Here is a 6,569-nt window from a genome sequence, read left to right as displayed (position 1 = left end):
CATAGCAAGCAGAGGAAGATTCAGCTTCAACAATTACCTTATTAATTTATTCATAGCCAGTCTTATTACCTCTATACCTGCAACCCCACGCCTATTTTTTTTCTGGATATACCACAGAAGCTAACAATTTTAAATTGATGGGGTACAAAATAATGGCAAACTCTATTTTAAATGGCTAACATAGGAGAACCTGTGAAGGCTGATTGTGTGCCATAGATGCTAGAATGTACCATGTGGGCACAAGCCACCTTCATCTCTCCTGGAAATCCACAGTTCAGTTTACAATCAATAAAGGTAGATTTTGGGTTTTTTTGTCTCTAAGTTATTTGAATGCATACCAAATTCCAATGTCAATTACCATGAGAAAATTTATTAAACTGATTTTTATTTGGTTCTTTTAGAAAGCTAGGCATATGGGATTTAAATAACAGGTTCTTAGCACAAGTATCAATTAATGATTATTTACATGTTTGATTCTTGCTACTTATTCATGTAGCTTAATTGATTCAATAGTTGTTTGGCAAGAAAATTTAAAGAGCTCTTAATTCATCATCTTGACACCTATTATTTGAATATTATACAAATTGAGGCATTTTATTAGTTAATGTCCCTCTCAACTATTTTAATTACCTGCAATAAATGAACCAAACATTTCTACATGTTAAAATTTCCCAAAGCAGTTTCAGAAGGCTACAGAATATATTGTAAATGGCAAAAACCCTTTAACGCCCTAGCCAAAACACTGACCTGTTATAAACACCTTATAAAAACATAAGAGGCTTGTATTCCCTGTCAATATAAGTGACATTATAGAACACTTTTCTTCTAGGAATGTGAATAGTGATGTTATTAAGAAAACCAGTTTTTTCTTTCTTTTGCTTTCTTAGTAAACTCAGGTGGTACTATAATTCTAGAACTGGCATTTTATTTTGTTTTACTTTAGAGGTGTAATGCTGGCAATGAATGGAAAACTTAATAATTCACAGTATTCTCCCACTTTAGCACAAAACTTGGGAGGCAATATGGTATACTAAAAGATCACTAGAATTAAGAGAACTAGGTTTTAACTGCCAATAACTTGCTGGCTTTAGTTGAAATGTAGTCCATTCATTGGTGTGAATTCAATAAAAAGAAATTTCTTCTCACACATCTGACACAAAGAGAATGAAATCATACCTGATGGGAATGAGTAGTTTAGTCACTAGGGATCTGAACTGTGTTCTGGGGGCAGGAATGTCATTGGGGGCTTCTAATGCATAGTTCAGGGGTCCTTAACTCTGGGACCCAATACTACCATTTGGTTGTTTTATTTTCTAAGTTTTATTGTGTTGTCCAGGTTTTTTTTGAGATATTTATGTTTATTTTTAAATTATGTGCAATAAAATTCACTTTTTTAACTGGTGTACAAGTCTCTAAGGTTTGGTCATGTAATTCCCTTACAAAATTGAGATTCAGTGCTGCAGTCTGGCTGGGCACAAAATCACAAGCCACTCACAGCCTTGTAGATTCAAACAGCAATTCTTTATTCCCGAACTCACACCGGCACTCTACATGCACGTTCTGGGCAAAATCCACACTCTCCACCGGGCTCTGAATCCCAAATATTTTCTGAATCCCGCGAGAACTCAAGGCGTCTGAGGCAGCAGGATATGCCCTATTCCCAGCAGGAATCACCTTAAACCTGGAACCTCCCTAAACCCAGAACGCCCTAAATCCCGATCCGCCCTAAACCCTGATCCACCCTAAACCCCGATCCGCCCTGGTCCTTGAGCAAGGTCACCTTTCATGCAAAGTCACTGCAAATGACCTGGGTCCACCATGGAGAGCTCTTCCTCTAAGTAATATGGGGTAGGCGGACAAAGAAATTGCCATGCGTCATTCCTACTTTGCAATGGCTCTCAGCATCTCCCCCCTTCTGATTAATTAAACAACAAGCAATAAACTGACCTCTAGGCATCAGCCTCCTGTCTTAGGTTGATACCACTGCAATTGGATCATACCCGTCACTGACTACCAGTCCAGCATATAGCCATACTTGTGGATAGGCCTATGCACCAGTGTGGGGGGGTGAGGTTCTTTGCTTCACCTCTGTTGGCCCCCAAATTTGGCCTTGGTGCCAGTGCGGGGGTGAGGTTCTATGCCTCACCTCTGTTGGCCCCCAAATTTTAGACCATCACTAGTAGAAGGGAGGAGTTTACAGAAATGCCACAACACCAAGCCAATTGACGGCTTAGGAAAAATTGCATCACTAGTGTCACCATCAGCAAAGATATGCCAGCACTACCACAATTCGCTGCACCAAACGATAGTTCACAATGTACAAGTGATACATAGTCCAGGCAAGTTCTGCAAGCAGTTCAAAGTGGAGGAGTTTATCAATATGTCCATTTCCTCCCAAAGTAAATCGACTCCTTTATTGAGCATTACTTGTTGAGTTATATTCATTGATGCATCAGTTTATACAGTTTACTGTGATAGCTATCATAGAAGCTGTAGTTTGTTTTTATCTTTGTCTTCACCGGCACTGGGATGAAGATAGGAATTCTGGCAATGATGCTAAAGAGACATTATCCTGAAAAGAATTATTAAATATAATGAAAAGGAAAGGTGAAAGTAAACAAACAAATCTGTTAACCTCCTTTAAAAACAATCCTTAACAGCTGTTTACCTAATTTAGATTAAACCATTTAAATCACGTGAATAAAAAAAATTCGGATCCATTATTTCATGAGCGCTCCTCATATATGAAATATGGACATACGCACACACAGACATACAACACAAAACACAAGAGTGCACACAAATGTACAACACATAAGACAATAGTAAAGGACTTGTAGTTTTACCTAGGTGAAATCTCCATTGCAATGTTTAAAAACTCCACAGTCAAAAAATAAAACTGATCAGAGAAACATTAACCTAGGTTTGTATGAGCTCAAAAAATAAAGTAGAACTTTATGATGTGGGAAAAGGCAATAATAAAATAGATATTGAAAAAAGCTTCCTGGTTAATCACTGTCGCAGATGTAAGAATAGCCAAGCTGGAGCTCTGGATATCAGCTGTTATGGATTTGAGTAAAATCATCTTCTTTTTGGTCTGTAGAAATTGCTTTGGTTAGTCTCTCTGGAATCCAAATCGGCTGCTGTTCTTCCTGTGGAAACACACAAACAGAGCCCTGACTCCAGACAATCACTGGGTCAGGACCTTTCCATTATCCTGTTAGAATATCTTTCCAAAGTACCTTATAGGCTTATGTACATTTTTTGGATACATATGCCTTTCCGCAGCACTAAGTCCTGATGAATCCAAATTTAAAAAGTTTAGAGTAAAAAGCGTTATTTTAAGTTTATCTTTGGGGGATATATACCCCTTTCCAATTCCCTCTTTTTGCTTTAATAAGTACATTTTAATAGTTTGATGAGCTCTTTCAACTATGCCTTGTCCCTGTGGATTGTATGAGATTCCTGTTATATGAGTAACGCCAAATGATGAGCAAAATTGTTTAAAAGAGGTAGAGGTATAGCCAGGACCATTATCTGTTTTTAACTGTTTAGGAACGCCCACAGTGGCAAAATTTTGTAAGCAATGAGCTATAACATCTTTAGTTTTTTCTCCAGCATGAAGGGAGCCCATCAAAAATCCAGAAGAAGTATCAACTGTAACATGTAAATATTTTAATTTTCCAAATTCTGGCAAGTGTGTGACGTCCATCTGCCAAATATGGTTAGGTATCAGTCCTCTAGGATTGACTCCAAGATTAACACTAAGGGCTCCAGGCAATCCTGTATGTGCCCTGATATGTCCTATAAAGAATGGATCTTTTCTGTCCCAGGTTAGACTTTGTATAGTGGAAACAAAGAGAAAACAGTAGAGGAAGGAGAAATCCAACCAGCATCTTCAAGGGATACTATAGCATTAACTACATACTGACTATCAGAAAATAAATTAAATACAGAATCTTTAAACATCATAAAAGCTTGTAATACTGCATTAAGCTCTACCTTTTGAGCTGATTGTTTGGGTACTAAAAATGTAAAAGTTTGATCAGGGGTAACTACTGCTGCTGTACCATTATTTGATCCATCAGTGAATATATTTGGAGCATTCATGATAGGGGTTTTTCTTGTCATTTTTGGAAAAACTACAGGATGCTTAGACCAAAAAGACAACAATGGATTAGATGGTAATTGATTATCAAATGTAACATTAGATTTACACATGATTATTGCCCAAATATTTAACTCATTAGCTAACTCATCAATTTGATCCATAGTATATGGAGTAATAATTTTATTGGGAGAAATTCCAAACACTCCCTTCGCTGCTTTTATTCCTTTGAGTATTAATTGTCCTACAGCCTCAGGATACCTACTAAGAATAGTATTAGGAGAATAAGATAAATGTATCCATAATAATGGACCTTCTTGCCAAAATACTCCTGTAGGAATATTTTTTGTTGGTAGTAAAATAAATAATTAAGGCAAACTTATATCAATTCTATCCAAATGCATATTTTCCATATATGTTTCAATAATTTTTAATGCCTTTCTTGCTTTAGGAGTTAACATGCGGGTTGAATTTGGATCTGATGGACCTTTTAGAATATCAAATAAAGGTCCCAACTCTCCTGTTGGTATGCCTAGATAAGGCCTTATCCAATTTATGTCTCCCAATAACTTTTGAAAGTCATTAAGTGATTTGAGTTGATCTACTTGTATTTGAATTTTTGGTGGATGGACCATGTTTGAGGATAATAGAACTCCTAAATAATTAATTGGAAAATTTAATTGTACTTTATCTATTGCTATCTCTAGATTATAATTTTTTAATAAGTTTGTAAATGTGGCATAACATTCCAGCAATATGTTTTTATCTTTATGTGATAATAATACATCATCCATATAGTAAAATATTTGTAGTTCAGGATTTTGATTTCTAAGTGGCTGGATTGCCTTGTTAACATAGATTTGACACATAGTTGGACTGTTAGCCATCCCTTGAGGGAGTACTTTCCATTCATATCTCTGATCAGGACCTTCATGATTTAATGCAGGGATAGTAAATGCAAAGCGTGGACTATCCTCGGGATGAATTGGGATTGAAAAAACCAATCTTTAATATCTATAGCTAAAACATGCCAGGTTTTTGGCAAAGCAGACAATTGAGGAATCCCTGATTTGAGCAGGTCCCATAATAACCATCTCATTATTAATGGCTCTTAAATCTTGCAATAATCTCCATTTACCAGATTTCTTTTTGATGACAAAAATGGGAGTATTATGGGGAGATACGGAAGGTTGTATATGTTCTTCCACTAATTGTTGTTTGACCAGATCATGGGCTACTTGTATCTTTTCTTTAGTCAGGGGCCACTGAGGAACCCACACTGGTCTTTCTGATTTCCAAGTAATTTTGATTGTCTCAGTGGCCCTTTCTGAAAATCCAACCCATGTCTGTCTGTTCCTTGATCTATTTGTATTGGTGCTGCTATACCTTGTTCTTGTTCGCCTAATCTTTTTTCTTTCCTAAAACCTTGTCTAGCCCTAGTAGTGGGTGCATTAGGATTGATGTTATTTGTTAACGTCAAACCTAATTGATCTAGGACATCTCGTCCCCATAAATTTATAGAAAGATGATCCAATACATTTGGCTGTATAGTTCCTTCACATCCTTCAGGATCCTTCCAATCTAATATCATTGCACTTCTATGGGGATTAGTCACCACTCCTAGGCCTCGAAGCGTTTGAGTGGCTTGTTGTAATGGCCAATGTTTTGGCCATTCTTGACGAGATATGATGCTAAGGTCAGCACCTGTGTCCAGTAGCCCATTAAACTCGTGTCCTTGAATATTTAGTTTTAACATTGGGCGAGAATCTAAATTTAAAGACAGCATATCCCAATCTACACCTGTGGAGCCTAATCCCCTGGAACCTCTTTCTACACTACGACTAGAGAATTTATTATGTAGGCTGGGTATTATTAACAACTGTGCTATTCTCTCTCCTGGTGAAATTACTGATATACCTCTTGGAGAACTAGCTATAATTTTTATTTCACCTACATAATCGGGATCAATTACCCAAGGACTTATCATAAGTCCTTTTAGTGTAGATGAACTACGTCCCAATAATAAGCCTACTGTTCCTTGGGGAAGAGGTCCTTTTACTCCTGTGGGAATGATTTGAACTCCCATCTCTGGACTTAGTACTGCTCTGGCAGAGGCGCAGATGTCCAACCCTGCGCTCCCTCTGGTTTGTCTGATGAGGGATTTAATAGACAATGTGTCCTGGGCACTACCCTGATGGTGTTGCTGGGTTCCTCCACTGCCCCGTATATTTGTGGTTGTGGGCCCCGGAGCATTGGGCCCCCCAGTCTGTTTTTTGGCAATGGAGCCTGATGCCTTTCTCCACGATATCGTGGGTAAATACCTGGTCCTTGTCCGTTTTTTGATAAGGGAGTACCCTCTATGGTGGTTTGAGAATGGCATTCATTAGCCCAATGTCTCCCTCTATGGCATCGTGGGCAAATACCCGGTATTCTATTCCTTTGATACCTAGTTTTGTTAAAC

The sequence above is a fragment of the Callospermophilus lateralis genome, chromosome 4, assembly GCF_048772815.1.
Source record: "Callospermophilus lateralis isolate mCalLat2 chromosome 4, mCalLat2.hap1, whole genome shotgun sequence".
In the NCBI taxonomy this organism is placed as follows: domain Eukaryota; kingdom Metazoa; phylum Chordata; class Mammalia; order Rodentia; family Sciuridae; genus Callospermophilus; species Callospermophilus lateralis.
This window is presented reverse-complemented; position numbering follows the sequence as displayed.